This window comes from Eulemur rufifrons, chromosome 15 (assembly GCF_041146395.1).
Source record: "Eulemur rufifrons isolate Redbay chromosome 15, OSU_ERuf_1, whole genome shotgun sequence".
Classification (NCBI taxonomy): Eukaryota; Metazoa; Chordata; class Mammalia; order Primates; family Lemuridae; genus Eulemur; species Eulemur rufifrons.
The window spans coordinates 53,224,133-53,249,863 of NC_090997.1; the positions used below are offsets into that span (position 1 = coordinate 53,224,133).

Here is a 25,731-nt window from a genome sequence, read left to right on the forward strand (position 1 = left end):
ATGGTAGCAATAATAATAAGAGTATACAGTAGCTAACTATGTACCACGTGCCAGGAATTGTGCTGAGTGGTTTACATGCTCTACTTAATCCACAAAACAGCACTTTGTGCAGGATATAATTATTATTCTCATTTTACAAAAGAAGTTAATAAATAACTTGCCCAGGGTCACACAGATACTATGTACCAGAACTGGGATTTGATCACATATTCTGTTCAAATATGTTCAAAGCCTCTGTAAATGGAATTTGCACAGTTTTGGGAAGCAGTGGAGGCACACAGAATGCCCGTTTGTTTCTGTGGCCTGACACCTGGGTCATCATTCATGACAGCTTGATGCACATGCTCTGATTCCAAGTGTTAGTTGAGAAGGGCTGATGCAATGGCCCCATAGCACTCACATTTGTTGGAAAATTCCATGTTGATCTTTATTTAAAGAAAAAGAACAGTTGCTTAAGCTTTTGAGGTTGGTTTTTTCTGCCATAGTGCGTGATTCTGAGTGTTGGGAGTTGGTCGGCATGCCTGTGGTGTGAAGATGATGATGCACTTCCTGTAGGTATGAAGGCACTCAGAAATAAAACAAGGCCATTGAACTGTCATTTGTTGTTCTTCCTACGCAGGCTTTTAAAAAAAGAAACTAAGGTCAATTAACTGGGAAGCTTAACCTCTCTTAGCTTGTCTTTCTTTGCATAGGCTTTTAGCCTTTTAAATAAATCATTTTTTCTCTTCTCTCCCTCCCAACCCCCTATCCGTTTTAAACACGTTCTTGGATTTCTCATGCTGGGCCTAAAGAGCAGACTGCTTATATTCAAGAATGATTTGGAGAGGATAAAGTGTGCAAGATTTTGAATTCTTGCCATAAGTCCCTGGCAGACAGCCAGGCAGCCTCAGAGGAATAAGGCTAATGAAGGGAGGGTAGAGAAGATCCGGGAGTGCGGCTGGTAATGCAGTATTCATTTAATTGGGAGCAGGTACCGGTGCAAACTTCTCCATTTTAATTGGAAAAAGGGAAGGGGATTGTTAAGAAAGAAGGAAAAAAGAATGCATAAAGTTTTCAAGCCGAGGAGCCAAAGGCAGCCCTGTCTATGCCAGAGAAAGAACTCAATTTAGGGCAATTTGCTCTGCAAGCTGGGCTGCAGCCTCCCCTGGGAATAGGGATGAGGAAGAAAATGAAACCAAAAGAGAACTTGATAAAATCACCTAGCACAGACAATCTCAGTAGAATAGGTTTTACTGAGTTAAATCTGCCCCAATCAATATGATTCTTTTCATATAAGTTACAAATAAAAAGCCACAAGATTACAATAAAAATCGAGACTCGAGCTCTGCTGATGTTGCACCTGGGAGTCTTAAGAAGTTGTTATGGAATATATGTTTTTGCAACTATAATGTTTGTATTTCTTTTCACCCGGTCATATGAATCAACTCTTTGCTTTCCCTCCTCATCCATTCAGTTTTATATATTGTTTTTTTCAAAACCAACAGAGGCAACTGTTTCTGCTTAATTTCTTTTGTGCTAGAGGTAGGAGATCGGTGGTTTCTTTTTGTCTTGAAATATGTTGAATCTAACATGGTGCGGATTTCTTGTACTAATCATGAACAAAGAGATTTCTTATTGTACATTTTTGTGACATAAGGGTATATAAATGTTAATGTATGAGTAAAGCAAAGAGAGGCAAAATTTCATGTAAAAAGGGAAAACAATGCTTTTTGATGCATATAAGAAACTATCAAAATAAAACATCCTGTAATTTAATATTTAATAACAATTGGTTCTTAATAATTTTTGTGATGTAGAAATAGGAGTTTTGATCAGCTGATAGTTTTAATGTGATAAATTTATTTTGATCCTTAATGAATAAGGAGGCAAAGACCCAACCAAAACATTTTAGTCTTCTAGTGTAGTTGACTAATTGACAAAGAACTTGCAGAACAGAGACTATTTTAGTACATAAAAGTACATTTTAAAGATAAATATAAAGGACTTATTTAGATCTCAGGTTTCCTGGCATTTTTTTGGTTCAATTTCTTTAAAATTATACATAATGGAGAGTAAAAAGAAGATCCTGGTGCCTCATTGAGATAGATCCTACTTTCAGTCTGGTTAGTTATATGTTCACTGTTGATAAACCTGAAAGAGTTTATGAAAAGTGGACTATGAAAATTGTATCTCTTTGATGATTATGCTTATGGGTTTGGAAAACTTTTGCTAAGTACTAGCAGACTGTGAACTGCTTATCTTACTTTACCTCAACTGCTAGAAATTTAGGATTAGACTTAAAAAGAGCTGGACAGTGAAAAGGGTAACTTCTCAAATTGTGGTGTAGTTGTCACCCCAAATATTCCATCTTTTTCTTGATATAATACCATGTTGGATAAATGAATTAATCTATTCACCAAAAATATTTTTAGAGGATCTCTCTGTGTTAAGCACTGTGAAAGATGCAAAGATGAAAACGACATAGAAGTTGTCATCAAGAAACTTACTTTCTAAATGGGAAAGTTAGACAAAAATGAAATAGAAAAGCTAAATAGAAAATCAAAAACAAGAAAAAAAGATGTTCCCAAACAATATATAATTAACTCTTAACCCATATTTTTTAAAAGTTTGCAATGCTAATATCGGAATGTGGACAATTTATGTCATTTGGGGAGAAGCAGTAGATCCAGGTGGTTTATTGAAAGCTGAGAAGCGTTTATGGAACTGATGGTACTTGACTTGCATTGCAGGAGAGGATGCAGGAGGCTTTCTATACCCAGTTCAGGAAATGATACACTGTCCCCAGGGTAAGAGACTGGGAGAAGAGAGGGAGTAGCAGACATATTTAAATTATATGAGATGCATATAAAGAATTAAAGGGAATTAGTGGAGGCCATATTGTGGAAGGTTATAATCAGAATGTTTTCTTTATCTTATGGTACAGAAATATCTAAAGATTTTTGATTAAAAAATTTACAAAAGGGATAAAAGTTACTTTTAGAGAGACTGACCCAATAGCAGCATGTGGTGTAAATTAATGCGAAGGGAGCCTCACATTTGCTCATAGTTCCAATTTTTTTACATGATCAAATATTTTTTTCTCCTGTGTTCTTCTCCATTGATGGAGTCTACACCCATAGAGCTACTTCACAGAGCTTCACCTCCTGCCTATGCTGACGATGGGCCATCTCTCTTTGCTGTGTGTGGCTGGCCACAGAAGTGCAGAGGGTGAGGAAATAGCAGAGAGAAAGGCTCTGTCCCCAACTCAGAATTGCACTTGTGCCCAGTTAGTTACCCAGAGACTCTCATGAAAATATTCCAACAGGTTTAGTCTCTTAGGCTTTCTCAGAATCACAGTAAGTCTCTCATAAGATAGTTCTGTCACCTCCCCACCTTTACCTATGGATCCTGAATGGGTTAGGCAGGGAATGATGCCATATCCTTCATTATGCTTGTCTCCCCCAACTTGATGGTTTCTGGTCCCAACTAAACTTTTCTCTTCTTCCTCAGTTGTAAAACAAGACATTCACACAAATCAGCGATTACAGACAGGGGCTGGTGTGTATTAGTGAGTGATAGAAGGGGTCTTCTCTACAGTGTGGCCACCCAAATGCTCTGTTTGACTCTGGTTCTATAATCTGCTATAATAGCCTCTGGAAAAACAGTGAATTAGAGGGCTTTTCTTTATCTCGCTCCCATTGTTCCCTTTAGACACCTTTTCACAGTGGAACATGTTTAAAAGAGATGCAAATGAATATAATATCTTTGAGGATGGAAGGGGCTTTTCAGCTGCTGGTTTCCTTCTGTTGGATTATTGACTGTTAGCATCTTTTTGTTATCTTTATAAAGGTGTAGGAGCTGAAGATCTTTCTGCCATGACATTTTTCAAAATGTGCCACGTAGATTACTAACTGCTTTGTACATGTATAAATAAGATGGCTCTGCTCTGATAACTTAGGCATATTACTGTAAAAAGGGAAACTATTTATTTAGAGTTGTTTGGAAGTGATCTAATAATTACCAAATTGAAATATAATGAAACTCAATATATTACTTTGAAAATATGAGGTAAAGTTGTTTTAGGGATATTTATTTAGAATGATAACAATATTTTATTATGTTTTAATTTCAATAGCACCAATGTCACAGCTGAACAGCTATTAGAGAAATACATTAATTAAAAACTGTGTATCAATTATGGATGAGAATTTCTTATTAGTTTTCATATGGCCTTGTGCCTTTTTAAGAACTGTCATTTTGTACAAATTTTAATTGAATATGTATCTCTTCTGGGAAGTATATAACTTATAAAATTCAACATGTTCTCTTACATAAAGCACCAATGATTATATTAATATAGGAAAGATCCAACTTCAGGTGTCAAAAAAAAGTTATACCATTGATTTTATTAGGCGATACCAGATTTAGAGTCAACTAACATTTATGGAGTCCCTAATTTAGCCAGACATTATACTATTAAATGGTATCAATTATTTAACCTACAATTCTTCAGAGCATGAATGACATAGGTGTTCATATTCATATTTTAGAGTTAGATGGTGACTCCATGTCTAGTAAGTAATAGAGGTAGAACTTGAAACCAGGGTTCCCTGATGCCAATGTGGGTTTTGCTATTATTAAATTTATGATCCCAGCTTACCTTCTCTTTATCTCAAAATCTACAATACTTTTCTGGAACTATTCAGAGTCAACATTCTTGTGAATTACTAGACATTTTTGGTGCATGAGGGAGCATATGAGATAATTATATTTTTACTTCTGATAGGAATATTCCTTTAAGTAAACAAACAGACATGCTTCCTTTCTAATTATTCTTCTTTAAGTGATAAAAGACTGTTAAATAACTTGACTATAATTTTATTGTTATGCCTTAGATAATCTTAGTTTTATACAGCTGAAATAACTTCTCAACTCTTCCAAATAAATACATTTTTAATTAATTCTAAATGATTTTTTTATTTTCCCAAGATTTTACTTTGGAAAATTTCAAACCTATCAGGAAACTAGAAAAATTATATAATGAACACTTATATGCCTTTTATCTAAATTCACCACTTGTTATCAATTCACCAAATTTGCATTCTCTGTCTCACTTTCTCTGTGTAGAGATATATTTGCTGAACCATGTAAAAGTCAGTTGCAGACATCATGATAATTCATCCTTAAATATTAATACTTCAACATCTATGTCCTCAAGACAAGGACATTTTTATTCACAACTTTAGTGATGTTGTCACACCTAAAGTATAAAATATTGAAGCAAGAATAGTACCTGAAATAGCCAATATTAAATTTTCCCAATTAACCAATTAATATCCTTTATAGTTGTTTTATTTTTCTTTCTTTTCTTACAGAAAGGTAAAGATGTATATTTATTTATTTATTTTAATTTTATTTATTTATTAAAGAAGGTACAAGTATTTTTATTACATGGATATCTTGTATAATGCTTAAGTCAGGGCTTTTAGTGTGCCCATCACCAGAATAATGTTCATTGTACCCAATAGGTAAGATTTTTATCTCACATCCACCTTCCCACCCTCCCCCATTCTTGATTTTTTATATCGCTTTGTGCCCATGCGTTCCCATCTATTATCTCCCACTTATTAGTGGGAACAAGGTGTTTGGTTTTCCATTCCTGAGATACTTCACTTAGAGTAATGGTCCCCAGTTCTCTCCATATTGCTACAAATGACATTATTTCATTTCTTTGTATGGCTGACTAGTACTCCATGGTATGCATATACCACATTTTCTTTATCCTCTAATGAATTGTGGAGCACTTAGGTTGCTTCCACATCTTTGCAATTGTGAATTGTGCTGTGATAAACATTCAAGTGCAGGTGTCTTTGTGATAAAATGAGTTCCATTTCCTTTAAGTGGATTGCTGGATTGAATGGTAGGTCTACATTTATTTCTTTGAGGAATCTCCATACTGTTTTCCATAGAGGTTATACTAATTTGCAGTCCCACCAATAGTGTATAAGCATTCCTTTCTCTCTGCATCTATACCAGCATCTATTGTTTTTTGACATTTTGAGAATGGTCATTCTGATAGGGTTAATGTGGTATCTCAGTGTAGTTTTAATTTGCATTTCCCTGATGGTTAGTGATATTGAGCATTTTTTCATATGTTTGTGGGCCATTTGTCCATCTTCATTCGAAAAACTTTTATTCATGTCTTTTGCCCACTTTTTGATGGATTGTTTTTTTCTTGCTGATTGGTTTGAGTTCTTTGTTGATTCTGGATATCAGTCCTTTGTTGGATGTATAGTTTATAAATATTTTCTCCCATTCTGTAGGTTGTCTATTCACTGTATTTATTTCCCTTGCTGTGCAGAAGTTTTTAATTTAATTAAGTCCCATATATTTATTTTTGTTGTGTCTGTATTTGCCTTTGGGATCTTAGTCATAAATTCTTTGCCTAGACTGATGTCTAAAAGAGTTTTTCCTACATTTGCTTCTAGAATTTTTATGGTTTCATGCCTTATATTTAATTTTTTAATCCATCATGAGTTAATTTTTTTATATAGGAAGAGATAGGGATCCTGTTTCATTCTTCTGCATGTGGCTATCAGGTTTTCCCAGCACCATTTATTGAATAGGACATCCTTTTCCTGGTGTATTTTGTTGTGCTTTGTTAAAGAGCAGTTGGTTGTAGGTAGATTGATTTATTTCTGGGTTCTCTATTCTGTTTCATTGATCTCTGCCTGTACTTTTACACTACTGCCATGCTGTTTTGGTTACTATAGCTTTGTAGTATAATTTGGAGACAGGTAATGTGATGCCTCCAGATTTGTCTTTTTATTTAAGATGGCTTTTGTTATTGAGGCTCTTTTTGGTTCCAAATAAAGCAAGCTTAGGATTATTTTATCTAGATCTGTGAAATATGATGTTGCTATTTTGATGGGAATTGCATTGAATTTGTAAATCACTTTGGGCTGTATGGACATTTTAATGATGTTGATTCTACCAGTCTATGACTGTGGAATGTTTTTCCATTTTTGTATGCTACCTGTGATTTCTTTCATTAGTGTTTTGTAGTTCTCCTTGTAGAGGTCTTTAACATCTTTAACCTCCTTTGTTAAGCATATTTCTAGGTATTTTATTTTTTTGTAGCTGTTGTGAATGGCATCAAATCCTTGATTTGATTCTCCACTTAACTGTTATTAGTATACAGAAATGCTATTTATTTGTGTACATTAATTTTGTAACCTGAGACTTTGCTGAATTTATAATATTTACCAATTCCAGGAGTGTTTTCGTGGAGCCTTTAGGAAGTTTTTTAAATACAAGATCATATCATCACCAAACAGGAAATGTTTGACCTCCTCTTTCCTGTTTTTGTATGCCCTTTATTTCCTTCTCTTGCCTGATTGCTCTGGCTAGGACTTCCAACACCATGTTGAATAGAAGTGGCGACAGTGGGCACCCTTGTCTTTTTCCAGTGCTTAGGGGAAATGCTTTCAACTTTTCCCCATTCAGTATGATATTGGCTTTGGGTTTGTCATATATGGCTTTTATAATTTTGAGGTATGTTCCTTCTATGCCTAGTTTTTGAGGGTTTTTATCATGAAAGGGTGCTGGATTTTTATCAAATGCTTTTTGTGCATATATCAAGATGATTATGTAGTCTTTGTTTTTTTTTCTTTTTATGTGGTTAATCACATTTATTGATATGCATATGTTAAACCATCTTTGTATCTCTGGGATGAAACCCACTATATCATAGTGGATCATTTTTTTGATGTGTTGTTGAATTCAGCTTGCTAATATTTTGTTGAGGATTTTTGCATCTGTTTTTATAAGGGATATTTGTATGTAGTTTTCTTTCTTAGTTGTGTCCTTTCCTGGCTTGGGTATCAAGGTTTTATTAGAATTCATAGAATGAATTGAGGAGGATTCCCTTTGCTGAATAGAATAGTTTCTATTTATGTTATAGAATAGTTTCTGTAGAATAGGTGCCAGTTCTTCTTCGTAGGCTTGGTAGAATTTGGCTATGAATCCATTTGGTGTGGGGCTTTTTTGTGGATGGGGGAGATATTTTTATTACTGCTTAAATCTCTCTTCTCATAATAGGTCTGTTCAGGGTTTCTATTACTTTCTGATTTAGGCTTGGGAGTCTGTATGTTTCTAAGAATTTATCCATTTCCTCCAGGTTTTCTATTTTCTTTCAATAGAGGTTTTCACATTATTCATAGCTGATATTTTGTATTTCTGCAGTATCAGTTGTAATGTTCCTTTTTTCATTTCTGATTGAGCTTATTTGACCCCTTTCTCTTGTATTTCTTATTAATCTGGCTAATGGTCTATTGATTTTGTTTATCTTTTCAAAGAACCAACTTTTTGTTTCATTGATCCTTCATATTTTTTGTTTTGTTTTATTTTCGATTTTGTTTAGTTCTGCTCTGTGCTTTGTTATATCTTTTCTTTTGCTGGCTTTGGGTTTGGTTCACTCTTTCATTTCTAATTCCTTGAGATATGACATTAGGTTGTTAATTTGTGATCTTTGTGTTATTTTGATGTGGGCATTTAAGGCTATTAACTTCACCCTTAGAACTGCTTTTACTGTATCTCGTAGATTTTGATATCTTGTGTCCCCTTTGTTATTCAGTTCAAGGAATCTTTTGATTTCCATCTTAATTTCATCGTTGACTCAAGGATTGTTCAGCAGCAGATTGTTTAATTTCCATGACTTTATGTAGATTGGAGTATTTCTCTTGGAATCAATTTCTGGTTTTATTCACTGTGGTCTGAGAAGATACGTGGTAGGATTTCAATTTTTTTGAATTTGCTGAGACTTGTTTTGTGGCCTCAGTTATAATCAATCTTGGAAAATACCCCATGTGCTGATGACAAAAATGTATATTCAGTACTTTTTAGGTAGAATGTTCTGTAAATGTCTGTTAGGTCCATATTTTCAAGAGTCCTGTTTAAGTCCAATGTTTCTTTATTCATTTTCTGCTTCAGTGATTAATATATTTTCCTTGGGTAGAGGACATATCAGATATTAAACTGATAAGAATAGATATTACACTTGATCTTAGCCAAAAGGCTGAGAAGCATTTTTTTTTTTCCAACTCATGATTCAATCAAGGATCATTCAGTATACATAGTTATCTTGGCTTAATCTCTTCTAATCTAGAGTAGTCTCTCTTGTCTTTCATGACTTTCAGACTTTTGTAAAGTAGATGCCAGTTGTTTTGTATAATGTCCCACTGATTATTTATATATTTTTAGACTCAGGTTAAACATTTTTGTCAAGAATGCTAAATAGGGGATCTTGTGTCCTTCTCAGTGTACCAGATCAATAATATTGACTTGTCCCATTATTGGCAATGGTTCCTTATTTAATTATTTGATTAAAATGGTGTCTCTGAGATTCTTCTATTGAAAAGGTAACCTCTTCTCTTGCAATTGGTAGATAACTGAGGCTGATGCTTTAAGATTGTATGAATATCCTGTTCTTAATACAATTTTATTCAATATTTTTAGCATTCATGATGATCTTTGCTCACATTAGTTATTACATTAGTGCTTGCAAATTTATTATTTTCTATTTATATCATTCCTTTTACATTTACTAATAAACCTTCTTTAAGGAAGAACCTTCTCTTCCCCATCTTTTTTATTGTTTAAAATATAATAACATTATACATTTAAAAATATCTTTTTATATTTGATGTGTTATCATCCATCACTATTATTACTCTTGTGGGTGCTCAAATTATCCCAAATGTGTAGTGGTAGCCCCTTAAGTTTAATTTTTTTTTAAATATATGTAGATTTATTTTGGTCTTTTTCCTCTAATTCAATGATTACTTAATAGAGGATTTTAAAATTCCATTTAGAATGGCCTTAAAAATGTTATAATTTTCTAATTGGATGGAACTGTGGTCAATTTTTATCATTTCCTCTTTATAGAACTTATTGAGATTTTTGTAATGGCTTAATATACAGACATACTTCATTATATTGTGTTTTGCTTTATTACACTTCACTGATAATGTTTTTTTTAATATAAATATCATGGCAATCTTGTGTCAAACAAGTCCATTGATGCCATTTTTCTAACAACATGTGCTCACTTTCTGTCTCTGTGTTACATTTTGGTAATTCTTACAATATTTTAATTTTTTTCATTATTATTATATCTGTTATGATGATCTATGATCAGTGATCTTTGAGATAGTATTGTTCTGTAATTGTTTTGAGATGCCATGAACTATGATCATATAAGATGGCAAACCATTGATAAATGTTGTGTGTTTTCTGACTGTTCTACTGACCAGCCATTCTCCCATCTCTCTCCCTCTCCTCAAGCCTGTCTATTCCCTGAGACACAATGATTTAGAAATTAGGCCAATTAATGACCTAAGTGAAAAGAAGAGTCACACGTCTCTCATTTTATATCAAAAGCTAGAAATGATTAAACTTAGTGAGGAAGGGATATTGAAAGCCCAGATAGGCTGAAAGCCAGGCCTCTTGAACCAGTTAATAAAGTTGTGAATGCAAAGGAAAAGTTCTTGAAAGAAAATAAAAATATTATTCCAGGGAACATTCAAATGATAAGAAAGAGAAGTAGCCTTATTACTGATATGGAGAACATTTTAGTGGTCTGGATAGAAGATGAAACCAGCCACAATATTCCCTTAAACCAAAGCCTAATCCAGAGGAGGCCCTAGCTCTCTTCAATTCTATGAAGGCTGAGAGAGCTGAGGAAGTTGCAGAAGAAAAGTTGGCAGCTAGCAGAGGTTGGTTCATGAGGTTTAGGGAAAGAAGCTGTCTCTGTAACATAAAAGGGCAAAGTGAAGTAGCCAGTTCTGACAGAGAAGGTGCAGTAAATTATCCAGAAGATCTAGCTAAGATCATTGATTAAGGTGGCTACACTAAACAACAGATTTTTCCATGTAGAAGGAACAGCCTTTTATTGGAAGAAGACACTATCTAAGACTTTCATAGCTAGAGGAGAAGGTAATGCCTGGCTTCACAGCCTTGAAGGACAGGCTCTTATTAGCCAATGCAGCTGGTGACTATATCACATGCTACAGAGAAATCTTTTGTGAAAGGAAGAGTCAATCCATGCAGCAAACTTCATTGTTGTCGTATTTTAAGAAATTGCCAGTCACCCTAACCTTCAGGAACTACCAGCCTGATCAGTCAGCAGTTATAAACATGGAGAAAAGATGTGATTGAATTGCTACAATCTCATGATAAAACTTTAAGGGATGAGGAATTGCTTCTTATGGAGGAGCAAAGATTATAACTAACTAAAGGCTCAGATAATTATTACCTTTTTTTAGAAGTAAAATATTTTTAAATTAAGGTAGGTACTTTTTTAGACATAATGCTATTTCACACTTAACAGATGACAGTGTAATGTAAACATAACTTTTATATGCACTTAGAAACTGAAAATTTATGTGATTTTCTTTATTGCAATATTTGCTTTATTGCAGTGTTCTGGAAGCAAACCTGAAATATATTTGAGGTATGTTCAGTTTTCATGAATGTTCCATGTGTGCCCTAGAAAAATGTTTATTTTTTGAGATATGAAGTTGAATATCTCTCTCTCTCTCTATCTATATCTATGTATCCATCTACCTACCTATATATCTATCATCTGTCATCTTAGTGATTATGATTTTTTATATCCTTATTTATTTTTTTTTCCACTTCTCTGGTTGAAAGTAGGGATTAAAATCTTTAGATAATTTGTTTCTCTTATTTCTGCTACCATCATCTGTAGTTCTGCTTTCTGAAGTTGGTCATCTATTATTTGTTGCATAGAAATTGATAACTCATATCTTCATTGTGAATTATGATTTTTATATTATAAAGCTGTCATTTAAAAATATATCACTTAATGCTTTATGACCTAGATTGTGCCTTGTCTGTTATCAGTATCTCAACCACTGCTTTCTACATTTTTTTTTTTTGCAGTTGGCTAGTATATTCTTGCCCATCCCTTTATTTTTATCCCTTTTGAATCATTTTGTTTTAAATTTTTCTCCTGAATGCAGCATAGCATTGAGTTTTATTTTGTAAGCCAACCTAGAAATCTTCTCTTTTAATAAATATATTATGACCATTCACATTAATTAATATGACTGGTCTTGTTTACTCCAACTGTTATATCATTTTATATTGCATAATGGCTAAGAAAATGTATATTTTGTGTAATATTTATTTCAAATTTGTGCTATGTATATTTCGGCTTCTACTTTTTGGTTTTTTAGTTTTAAATGACACATACTTTTACTCCCTCTTATTTAATGATTAATAAGCTTATTTGGTTTCTTTTTTCTGTCTTACACTTTCCCTCATTTGTTTAGTGGCATTATTTGTGTTTACCAGAACACATAGTATTTACATTCTTATACATTTGTCCACAGGTTTTGCCTTATTTTGTTTTTCATTTTATATATGCGATTAAGTATATTAAATTATTACCATCAGTCATTCTGTGACATTCCTGCAGATATCTCCATGTTGAATGAAGCTTCTACTACAGATTTTCAGAGATGGGCTTCTAGACATAATATCCCATGAGATCTTGCACGTTTAAAATTGTTTTTACATGGGCTTTATATTTGAAGGGCAGCTTACTTTCACCCCCAGAATTTCTTGAAAATATTGCTATGCCATTGTCTTGCTTTGTATTTTGCTGTGAGAAACTTATTCCAACCTTCCATTCTTTTCTTGATCTTTTTGTTTAGAGACCTTAAAGACTTATTTTCTTTATCTTTAAATTCTAATACTTTTCTTACTTTATGTCTAAATTGACCATTCCAGATCAAGTTTTTAAGTACATTCACTAGAGGCTCATGTCTTCTTTTACTACTGAAAAGTTTGTTTGGATTATAGTTTTAAATATTAGTCTTATTCTATTGGTTTGGGTTTTTTTTGTCATGGACTCCCATTATATGTGTATAGGACATTCTAATTCTATCTTCTATATTTCTCACTTTCTTAGCCTTTTTACCTCCTCATTTCATTTTCGTCCTCTTAGTTGTTTTTGCTCACTTCTTATTACACTCCTTATTACATTTTTAGTTAAATATATTCTACCATAGTCATGTTTTAATTTAATCTTTATTTTCAAGATGACATTGTCTTTTTCTTCTGTTCTTTCCTGAGATTGCTTAAGTCTTGTTTTACATATTAATTTTTTTCACCTTTTTAAGTCTTAAAATTTCTGATTTGAAGGTAAATGTTTAATATCTGAAAATGATTTTAAGGCTATTTATTTCTGATGAGGGTATTAGGCTACAAGTTTTCTGTTCTTCAAGATTGTTTTAGGGAGAAATTTGATTAACTAGAACAATACTAGTCTCATTTTCTATTTTATTATTATAATAGGTTTGATGGATGTTTCTGACATTTAATATTGATTTTTAAAATTTTTATACTTTACTTGATCAGTAATAACATGTATATTTAGACATGAGTGGGAAGTATGGGTAGCTTACTAGATTTGTTAGCTCATGTGTGCTCTCTTCAGTTATTATTGTGAAGTATCATTTATTTAAGAGATCTTACTTTTTAGGAAAAGTGTTGTGTGTATTTGATTCTGTGGTTTTATTGTGTTTCTGTAGGCTTTTAGTTTCTACCACTTGTTTCTCTCTTTATTATTACCAACAAGCTTTTAAGCAAGGCCTTCACTTCGCATAACTACCATCTCTAATCAGATGCCTCTTTAAGTCCCTTCCTTTTGATTCTCCAACAGCCAGTTATCTAATCTACCTGATAGCAGAGCTGTTCTCAATATTTACTTATTTAATCTAAGATTATTTTTCTTGGGGTGAATTGATTTCAGGTGCACCTGAGATAAGTCCCTTGAGTCCTTCTTCTCTTTCCCATGAAATCTCAACCTGACTCTTCATACAGGTTTGGATACTACTATTAGTTCTGGTTTCATTTATTTTCCTTTTGACATATAATTTGAAAACTTAATTATCAGACATTCAGCCATAATGTAGGCATGGATTATGAATTGGTATTACTATCCTTGTTTCTCTCTCTCTCTTGCATCTCCTCTGTGTACGCGTGTGTGTGTGTGTGTGTGTGTGTGTGTCTGTCTGTCTGTCTTTTAGGATATATGGAGAGTTTCAGGCTTAGGTATCTAATGTTTCCTATAGAAACTCAGCAGCCTCTCTTCTAATATTTTCAAAGTAGCTTAAATTTTAGAAATAAAATTTATATTTCATATGTATTATAGAAAATTAGCTTATTGTCAACTTACAACTATGGAAGCTAACATTATGCATTATTAAAACCGTAAGTTAATTGCTGTGAAAATGCTGTCAACCCATCTAAAAATTTCTTCCAGGTCATATGATATTTAAATTATTCTAATTCTTACTTTTAAAAGCTCTTTATTACTAGTTGTTTATTACTCACAGTTTTGCAAAGCAGTGTTTTATTAAAATTAAAAATATATGCTCTGGAGTGAAAGTGCCTAAGTTTACAGCCTGGTTCCACCACTTGTGTAAGCTATATGATTGCAAAACTTATTTATTTTCTCTGTGCTTCAGTATCCTTTCTGATGAATTGGGAATAAATATAGTATCTATGCATAGGGTTGTTAATACATATATAAAACTTGGAATACTTCACATATAATAAGTGTTCAAAAAATGGTTCCCTGTTATTCCGAAACCAATGTTTCTGTTTAATAGGCCAAAGGATACAAGAGTTAATTTCCAAACAATATATTTAGAATTCTCATATACTACCAAAATATTTCCTTGAAAATCTTGGGAAAAGGTAACAAAAATAAAAATTGTTGATTTATGTGAATCATTTTTGAGTTAGCCTTATAGTAGATGATCTCTTCAGTCTAGAGATGAGCTAGTGATAAGAATTACTGTTCTGGAGTTACTGATATGAGTTCTTTTACAATTCTTATTCTTTCAATCACAAATCTTATTAAATATTTTAGATTTTATAGTTGAGTGTAATAAGTATTATTTTATTATCTTCATCTTAGTATTATAGTTGTACTGAAATCCTTCAACATATAGATAATTTCACTTTTAATTAGGTATTTTTCTTTTCTTACCAACATCAGTGTGAATAATTAGACCATCCTTCATAATTTGAAAGCATTTTGTGTGATGTGAGAGCTTGGGTAGGTGTTTCCCTGTGATTTTCTAATAATTTCAAATATGGGATTATTTTAAATTCAGTAGTTTATTGTTATGATCTTGTGAACACACGCTTTTTTTGTTGAAATTGGACATTTACTAATAAAATCTGAATCTGAATAAAGGGAATCTCAGTGCTTTAAAAATCATGTCCAGCAACTGTGGATTACTGTTGATGGCCCTCCCGGATCACTCTGATTCCTTTTACCAGTTAATTCTGTTCACATTTTACCTCTGCTAGGGTTAGAGGGTGTTACCAACTAGAGATATTGTAATTGAATTTTTAGCCTGGTGATCTCTAACCAGGGGGTAGTATGAATTTGAATAGCAGACTTTTATGTGAGCAGGTCTACAACTACACATTTTCAGGGGAGATTATTTACTTTTCTATTTTAAAACTCTGATTCTCTGTATCTGTTTTGCTTCAAAGTCAATACCATTGTTTAAGTTCACCCTTTTGTTTTTTCAATTTACTCTTAATTCTTTCCTGATACATAAGGATTTTTTCTAAGTTCTTGTGAGCTTATTATTGTACTGTAGAATGATGTAATTGATTTTAATATGTCCAACATGTGGATGTTTTGCACTATGGAATTTTACAGAATACTATTGAAGCGTAACTCTGACTTTCATATTTTAAATTCTTGTTTTGTTTTATTTCCTGGTCTTTTGGAGTATGTCTCCAAGAATTTTTTTTTTTTTTTTTTAGTGGTACATGGAATTTTTCTTCTCTGAGAGTAGTTTTCACTTGCTTGGACACATAAAATATAATTTAGTGTAAGAATTAATTGTTGAATTACCCCGTTTTCATCTCAAAACTTTGCTATTGCTCCAGTTCCTTCCAGCATTTAAGACTATAAAGGAGAAGTCTGAGACCAGCCTGACTTTTTATTTGTTGCACTGTAGTTAATTTTTTGTTATTTTTACCAGATGGCTTTAAAAGGTTTTAGCATTATTATTCTTATAATTCAAAGTTACTACCAAGATGACCATTTGTCATCATGCCTCTTAAACTGTATTCTAGAATATGCATATTTTGAGAAGTCTTATTTGGGCTATCATGAAGAATAAAAAAGATTCTCTTGTTTAATTCATTGGGAAATTCTTCATTCAGTTCAAAAGATGTGTATTTTGGGAGTAGATCAACAAATTTCCCAATTTTCTAGTTGTATAGTTTCTGGGTCACTGAATCAGAAGAGGCATTGGAGAAAAATGAATTCCACATTTTCTCCCTAGCTATTATCAGTGCCTAAGGTGTAGCTTTGGCATTCCTTGATGTGATCTTAGGGTCAGCTTTAATCTTAGTTTGGTTTTAGTTTTTATGTTTTCTGTTTCACGTGTGTTTTAATCGTATTTTATGAGATGCTGCTCTAGAAGCGCTTGCAAGAAAATATTTTAAATCATAGTTCATTTACATTTTAATCATATGTAATTTGTTATTAAGATGATGTTTAAATTTTTACTTAATACTACTTTATGCATATACACTATATAATAGCTTTAAACTCAAATCGTCACAATTTGCCACTTCTATCTTGGTCACTAACCTCTTCTAAATTATTCTGAATTTGTCATTTTAATTGAAAAATGTGATGTTCTATCAATAATAAGAATCCTGGTTGAAATATTTTTATATTATAAAAAGTTATTTGCAATATAATCAGAGCAAGAACTACAATTATAATGGTAAGTTTTGGCTTTTTTTAATGTTATGTTCCTATTTTTCATGGAATAATTGGTAGAGACATGTTTCTTTCTAAAATATGGTTGAACAGTGTCATACAGTGAAATTTAAAAGTATATCTAGAAAAGACTTTTAAAATGTTATTTTCTCTTAAAAAGTAGATAATAATAAAGCATTAACTTAATTATATATTAGGAAATGAATCAAAGGCCAAATTTCCTCCTTAAACAATAAGCTTTAATTTCAAAAAATACCAAAAATATTCTAATGAATGTAGTAATATCCATATAAACTAGACTATATAAACATTTAAGTAAAAATTACCTATTGAAAACTCTAACACTAGCTTAAGTGTGATTCTCTGAAATATCACACTCTTTGAATTGTCAAATATCAGGTTTAACAGTACTCTCTCTAGTAAAGATTTAATTGTGGATGTCAGGCTTTGATTGCCTAATATGATGTATTCAAGAAAAGCAATCAGGAAATGAAATGGATTATTTCCCTATACTCCTTTTCAGTCCATTTGGTTTCCTATAGTTGGGACCAAATTTTCCATCTGCCTTGGTCCTCTGTTAATAATTTCAGCTAAAACCATCACATTTCCCCTCTTTGAGTTTCTGCTACTATAACCCTTGATTAAATGTCAGGTTTTTGTTTTCATTGTTCTACTTTTTTTTTTCCTATTTACATTTTTGACAGCCTTCCCTCTCAACTGAATACTGTTATCACTTCTTTATTTTAATCCTTTCCCAAGCTGCCTATATTATCACCCTTGTGTTTGAGAACTCAGATTTTTACCCTTTTAATCCACTAATTGGCTTTTTACCCTGTCTCACCTTGCCTCCTTTTCATGCATGTGACCCTTCTTTCTACCTTATAATCTGCGGACCAGGCTTGCCGTCCGTCCTGCCAGATCTTCTTACCTTGCACCCTCTTTCTTCACCCAGAAGACTTTATTAATATTTTTCCCTCCACTCTCCGAAAAGTTTCTGTGAATATGACATCCATTATAATATTTTTCTAGAATAAATAGCACATTTTCCCATTTCAACTAAGTTCTTTTTAAAAGTTATTTATTTTATGAAGTCAGTATCTTTTGATTAAGTATATGAATTCATTTTAAAAGCTAGGAAAATGTATATAATTAACAAACATTTATGTCATCCTATTCATTTCCATTTATATTTTTCCCTTTGGTGAGGAAAGATTATATGTTCATTATTCATTCAATGAGTGCTTTTCTCTTTAAATATGAATGTAGTCAAAATATTATTATAGGATATTAAAATTTATGCTTACTTTTTAGTGAGTTTGAACATGTGGCAAAATCAAAATGTATGAAAATGAGCCAAGATAATATTCCCTATAAAGTTTCCATAGACATAATGAGTGGTGAATTTGTCAAGTTATTCTATATGTAATATCTTCTTAATATATTCTATGTAATAGGATTATATCTATGAATATAGGACAAATTATAAAAGAGTATGTTAGTATATACACAAGATACTAAATTCAAGCACAACTATAAATCTCAAATGAATCAAAAGTTTGAAATCTGTATTATTTTCTATGAAACTTTAAAAAGTACATTTTCTTTTTCTTTACCATGATCTTGTTTTTCGTAACATACACAGCCTAAAATAGGCCTAGTTTTCATTATAAACCTGAAATTTAGACAGGCTGATTTTATTAATTGCTTTGCAATTTTCAAATATTTCACTTGGTAAAAAACATGTCACAAAGCAGCTTACCAGGAAGAACCATGATAGGGATTCCAATCTGATAAGGATTTCTAAGAAATATGAACTGTATTCCCATAGTAGTAAAATTCTGGTCAGTGGGAATATAAGCATGGAGTGTACCATCTAAGTTAAAGAAGAAAGTATCAGGATGAAGACTAATTATCATACACCAGGCCAGGGAGTCAGTGGATAAATTAATGTAGAAAAAGATAAAACAAGACCCCACCAAATGCCTTTAATGTGTTTCTGTTGTATGAATTAGGCATTTAGGGTGACTGAATCGAGCAGGCCTAGAGAAGTTAAATTGGCACTGATTTACAGAAAGGATCAAATAAAGAATTTTCTCTAAGACACTAAGCCTTATATTATAATCAGCAGACTGAAAACATAATTTAACAGTGGATTTAAGAAAAAACAAATAAAAGGAAATCGGTTAGACTCTGCAGAATGTCACAGTTACAAATAGTGCTTTTCCATAAATGATACTTAAAAGTTTGTGTTATTAAAAACTGTAGATTAGTAATCACCATACAAATAAATTACATGCATTTCTCTCTAATTTCATCAATATAAGTCCCCTAAAGTAAGATACTTTTTAACTAGACTCTCAACATTATATGTGAACTTGCTCTTAAAATATATTTTCAAAGACTTTTGCTTCATGTATATTCGGAACATTTTTCTCCTCTGTTTTACCAATACACTTTGATTGGAATATCTGCAAGGACAAGGAAATGTCTTTGGGCACAAAAAGGTTTAATAGAGTTTAGAGCCTGTGTTCTCTGTATGAAGGCTTGTTATACATAGATATAGCAACTTTAACTTGTTGACAAACAAAATAAGGGGACTGGGCCTGGAAATTGCTACTGGGTCTTTGGATCTATCTCTGAGTGTTCTAAATCTCTGCTGTCCCATATGGTAGGCTTTAGCCACATGTGACTATTGAGCACTTGAAATGTTGTTTGCCCAAAGTGAAATGTGCTGTAAATCAAAATATACACTGAATTTTGAAGACAGTACGAAAAGAATAAAAAGTATCTCATGAATCACTTTTAATATTGATAATACCTTGAAATAATATTTGAGATATAGTGGATTAAAAAATATATAATTAAAGTTAGCTTCATCTCTTTCTTTCTTTTTTCCCCCCTTTATTTTATAGAAAGGGTCTTTCTATGTTGCCCAGGCTGCTTCTGAACTTCTGAGCTCAAGGCATCCTCCGGCCTCAGCAACCCGAGTAGCTGGGACTACAGGCAGGCACTACCACGCCTGGCTTAATTTCACTTCTTTTTTACTTGTTTTCATGTGACTTCTAGAGAATTTACATTACATTTCTGGCTTACATTATATGTCTATCGAAAAGTGCAGCTCCAAATGGTGCCAGATTTTTAAAAAATCATTTAAATTTAATATATTCTGGTTATCTATCAAACATGGATCAAACATTAGTTTAAGCTTTATTATATCATCTTCATCTATATTTTGGCTCATGCTCTGAATCATGTGGCTATAAATTTTCTTTCTAAAGAATATTTCTTTAGCTTTAGAAAGGAACATTGGAAGAGATCTAAATGAAAGCTGTTTAGCATTGTTGATACTAAAGTATTGGTATTCCAAAGTAAATTTTCATCTCTTTTTTTAAAAGCTATTCTCACATCAGTTCTTTCTGGAACTGCAAACAGTTAGAAACATGAACTTTCTTATAGTTCACTTCTTCTCTTTCTTACCTTCTGAGGGTGAATCATAGATGCAGTGATCAAAAGGATTTGATTAAAGGGAAGTTAGAAGGAGATCATCCAGAGAGTCCTGAACTGGATTAGCAAATGTGGATCATAAGGCCAGGGTGCTTGGGTAAACTTCTTAAAATAGTCATTGGAAATAGAGGTAAACTTTCAAAGTCACAGAAGAGGAATTGAAGGTCCATTCCCTCTCCTCTCAAAAATATTCATTCACTCACTTTTCTTATTGAAAAGACATTTTTGACATTAATGTTTTTGTCATGAACTGTCTTCCTGTGCATTGCTTTTTAGATAGTTTGTACTTTTACTTTGATTTGCTTTTCAAGACACAGGTTAGTAAAGAATGGGTTTTTAATTTCCAAGTCTGCAAGATTTTTTGGTCTCTTGCATATAACTGAATTTTGCTTTTGAAACTGATCAGAATTTTTGTTGCTTAATAAGAAAATTTAGGGCCGGGCGCGGTGGCTCACGCCTGTAATCCTAGCACTCTGGGAGGCCGAGGTGGGCGGATCGTTTGAGCTCGGGAGTTCGAGACCAGCCTGAGCAAGAGTGAGACCCCATCTCTACTAAAAAATAGAAAGAAATCATATGGACAGCTAAAAATATATATAGAAAAAATTAGCCGGGCATGGTGGTGCATGCCTGTAGTCCCAACTACTCGGGAAGCTGAGACAGGAGGATCCCTTGAGCCCAGGAGTTTGAGGTTGCTGTGAGCTAGGCTGACGCCACGGCACTCACTCTAGCCTGGGCAACAAAGTGAGACTCTGTCTCAAAAAAAAAAAAAAAAAAGAAAATTTAACCCAGCATTTAGTAAATGATTGATATGCTTTATATTTATTCATTTTCTATTTTCCTTCTCCTTATACTTTTCCCTAGTTTTGATTCCTTTTTCAGTGATATATTTATTCTTTGATCCCTCATTGATCCCTAAGAACTACCATAATTTACCATTCCTGCTATCACAATATAACCCATATTTCTGTTTACTAATATTTGAAAAATATTATATCAATATTCCCCTCCCCCCACCAAAATGCATTGTTTCCTTCTTTGATGTGCATTTTAAACAGTGAATTTGTCATGTATATTTAAAAAGCGTGGTCCATATCATCCTCTCCTAAATTAAAATCTTTTTTCCAGCTCTGAGAGAGTTTTTACAAATTTGTGTTTGGTCAACAGAGGGTTAAGAAACAGTAGCTGCTGCAATATATCTACAACTCTTTTAGTCTTTTTAATCTTTGAATTTCTTTTACAAACAGGTACCTTTCTTCTATGTGATATGCAAATCGCCCAGCTCCTAAGAGCAACTGGATAGGGATATGTGTTTCATCTTAAAACAAAGACTAAGAAAAAAATAATAATATGATAAAGTTATTCAAAGGATTTCAGAAACAGGTGTTCTAAGTCTACACTAATTGGATTTCAGTTAATTATTCCTTTTACTTTAGGGAATATAAGTAAGAAATGTAAAAAAAAAGTACCTGAAAAAAAAACTTCACTGACATGCTAATTGCTCTAATATTACTTAACCTAGGTTAAAAAAAAAAAAAAGGAAAGAAAAAAAAAAAAAAAAGAAAAAATCCCCACCTTAATGTGACCAAAGTCTTAATTACCCTTTTCACTTCTAGATTTTAAGATAAAAATTATAGGCTTTCACATACACTACATATTTCAGAGTAGCATACTTCAGTTTTTCATCTATATGTAATTTTAATTTTCTACTGCCAATGTACAGAAAATCTATTTATAATTTAAAGATTGAATTTCCCACTAACTTCAGGAAGACCAAAGTAAATCTCTCTTAGGCTTTAGGTCAGGAAGTCTGTTGCTATTTGATTTTAGATAAATTGTTCATTCTTCTTTAATCTCATTTTCTTTACGCAAACAGAAAAGTAATTTTTATATGTACTGTGGAAATTAGCATTCCTCAAAAGCATGGGTTGAACAAGGGTACTAAAAAAATAGGAGTCTTGTTTGTGAGATAGGATGAGTTCAGAATGTAAACTTGACGAAGGCTTGGATTTTTGTTGTTGTTGTTCACTGCTCTTTTCCTAAAGCATAGGGTCATGCCTGGTGCATAGTTACTATGCAAGAAATATTTTCTGGTTAAATGAATGAATAAGACATATTGAAGGAAGTAAAAAATAGATGACTAGAATGAGGATGCCAAGTTATCTGAAAGTAAATATTTTATATTATAGATATTGGTAGAAGAGAAATGAAAGAATCTACTATGTATATTGAGTTCCAGCTTTTTTTTTTAATTTATAAAATAAAGTTGGATATATGGCTCCATGGTAAAGAAATTGTCCACTAACTTGATTAGTTAAGGAGGAGAATTCAATGGTTAAATGAAATAACTATATTCATGGAATATATGACATGCTGAATAAACATTGTTGAATTAGTGTATATTTATTATACAATTTATTACATTGTTGAATAAAAGTGGGATTCATATATTAGTCATCTTTTTCATCTGGTATGGAGCAGTACCTATTCCATAGTCAATCTTCATACATCTGGTGAAGGTAGCATTTTTACCACTGCACTTATTTTTATATTTTAACTATCTCTGCATTGATTTAAATCTACAATTTAATTCTGGACATTTGTTCTAAGAGTTACACTCTTTTTCCAAAGGCCTGACCTCTGAGAACTGCTACGGTAGCCAGTTCTAGTAAGATATCAGGGGCAATATAAGCATAGCATCAAACATATTATTATTGCTAGAGAATGTATGAAAAATGTTTTCGACTTCCTTGATTTCTTTCTATGTGCCTTTAATAAAATAATTAACTTTTTTTTATAAATTAATATTTGCAACATGGTGAAAATATTTCAAATGGTTCAGAAGAACCTAAAAATTATATAGTAAAAGACAACCACCTTAGGTCTTTGGTCCCATGTTCAGAGAAAATAATTCTTAGTTTTCATTTTCAAATTATTTTGATAATTTCCATTATATTAAAAAATATTATTCACTCATTTTTTAATTTATCATTTTTTTAGTATTTTTGAATACTTTTACTAATACTAGAAACTTGAAGAATTTAGTACATTAGTTCCTCCCCTCCTTCTGCTTTTAACAACTATATTCTAATAGTTATATTATAATTTTCCTATTACCAAAGTTTGATGTCTAACTATAGTTAAACATTCCAAACTTGACTATAGATTGAATCTAAATATGATCCCCAATAGAAATTATATTTATAGTTTTATGCTTATATAACAATTATTCAATCTTAAATCGAGTATTGATTTAACCCATAAGGAACCTATAAAGAAGAAATTATCTAAAAAGTGTCATAATATTAGATTTTTAAGTTCTTTTAAAGTTTCTTCACTACTTCTGGGTTAAAATTAACTGAAACTTTTTCAAATACCTTTTGTCTCCAGACTTTCTAGCCTTCTCCATTTTGTTTTGGAGAATACCCTTGAGTAATGTTTCAATAAAGGTTGCACAGGAGATACACTTTCCTGTTCTGTTAGTTCAAAAATATTTATTTTGTTCAAACAGTTGATTAAAACAGTGGTCCCTAACCTTTTTGGCACCAGGGACCAGTTTCATGGAAGACAATTTTTCCATGAACCAGGGATGGGGTGGGGATGGTTTTGAGATGATTCAAGTGCATTACGTTTATTGTGAGGTCAAACTTTTCTGCTAATGATAATCTGTATTTGCAGCTGTTCCCCAGCACAAGCATCATCACCTCAGTTCCACCTCAGATCATCAGGCATTAGATTTTCATAAGGAGCAGGCAACCTAGATCCCTCATATGTGCAGTTTACAGTAGAGTTTATGTTCCTGTGAGAATCTGATGCCACTACTAATCTGACATGAGGTGGAGCTTATGTGATGATGCTAGTGATGGGGAGAGGCTGTAAATGCAGATGAAGCTTCACTTGATTGCACACTGCTCACTTCCTGCTGTGTGGCAGGGTTCCTAACAAGTACTGGTCCACAGTCTGGGGGTTGGGGACTGCAGGATTAATGAAATCAGTAGCAAAAAACTATATGGAAGATTAATAAAACAAAAAGTTGGTTCTTTGAAAAAATAAATAAAATTGACATGCCTCTTGCTGGATTAACTAGAAGCAGAAAACAAAGGACTCTAATAAGCTCTATCAGGAATGAAAAAGGAGAAATTATAACTGATACCATGGAAATACAAAATATCATCTATGAATACTATAAAAACCTGTATGTACATAAACTTCAAAATGTGGAGGAAATGGACAAATTCTTAGAAACACACAGCCTCCCTAGGCTCAATCAGGAAGACATAGAATTCCTGAACAGACCAATCTCAAGTACTGAAATTGAAGCAGCAATAAAAAAAACCTTCCTAAAAAGAAAAGTCCCAGATCAGATGGTTTCACACCCCAATTTTACCAGACATACAAAGAAGAACTGGTGCCTATCCTGCAGAAATTATTCCACAATATTGAGAAGGAAGGAATCCTCCCAACACATTTTATGAAGCCAACATCACCCTGATACCAAAACCAGGAAAGATTGCAACAAAAAGGAAAACTACAGATCAATACCCTAATAAATATAGATGCAAAAATTCTCAACAAAATCCTAGCAAAATTCTGGTGCTTATCAAAAAGTTAATCCATCACGACGAAGTGGGCTTCATCCCAGAGATGCAGGGATGGTTCAACATACTCAAATCTATAAATATAATTCACCACGTAAATGGAAGTAAAACTAAAGACCGTATGTTCCTCTCAATAAATGCAGAAAAAGCATTCGACAAAATTCAGCACCGTTTTATGATAAGAACACTTAACAAAATAGGTATAGATGGGACTTACCTAAAAATGATAAAAGCCATATATGACAAACCCACAGCCAACATCACGCTGAATGGGGAAAAATTGAAACCATTCCCACTTAGAACTGGAACCAGACAAGGTTGACCACTATCACTACTTCTATTCAACACAGTGCTGGAAGTCCTTGCCAGAGAAATTTGACAAGAGAAGGAAATCAAGGACATCCAAATGGTGGCCGAAGAGGTCAAATTATTGCTCTTTGCTGATGATATGATCTTATATCTAGAAAACCACAAAGATTCTGCTATGAGACTACTGGAATTGATAAACAAATTCAGCAAAGTCTCAGATTACAAAATAATGTACAGAAATCAATAGCATTCCTATACATCAACAGTCAAACTCAGAACCAAATCAAAGACTTGATACCCTTCACAATAGCAACAGAGAAAATAAAATACTTAGGAATATATTTAACTAAAGAGGTGAAAGACCTCTACAGGGAGAACTATGAAATACTAAGGAAGGAAATAGCAGAGGGCACAAACAGGTGGAAAACCATACCTTACTCATGGGTCGGCAGAATCAACATTGTTAAAATGTCTATACTACCCAAAGTGATC

At 32.7% G+C, this 25,731-nt stretch overlaps 1 pseudogene; it reads right to left on the bottom strand.

Moving 5' to 3' along the window:
• Nucleotides 1–8,952: 8,952 nt before the first annotated feature.
• On the bottom strand, nucleotides 8,953–9,067 carry LOC138396071 (U2 spliceosomal RNA; annotated as a pseudogene).
• Between the last annotated feature and the right edge of the window lie 16,664 nt (nucleotides 9,068–25,731).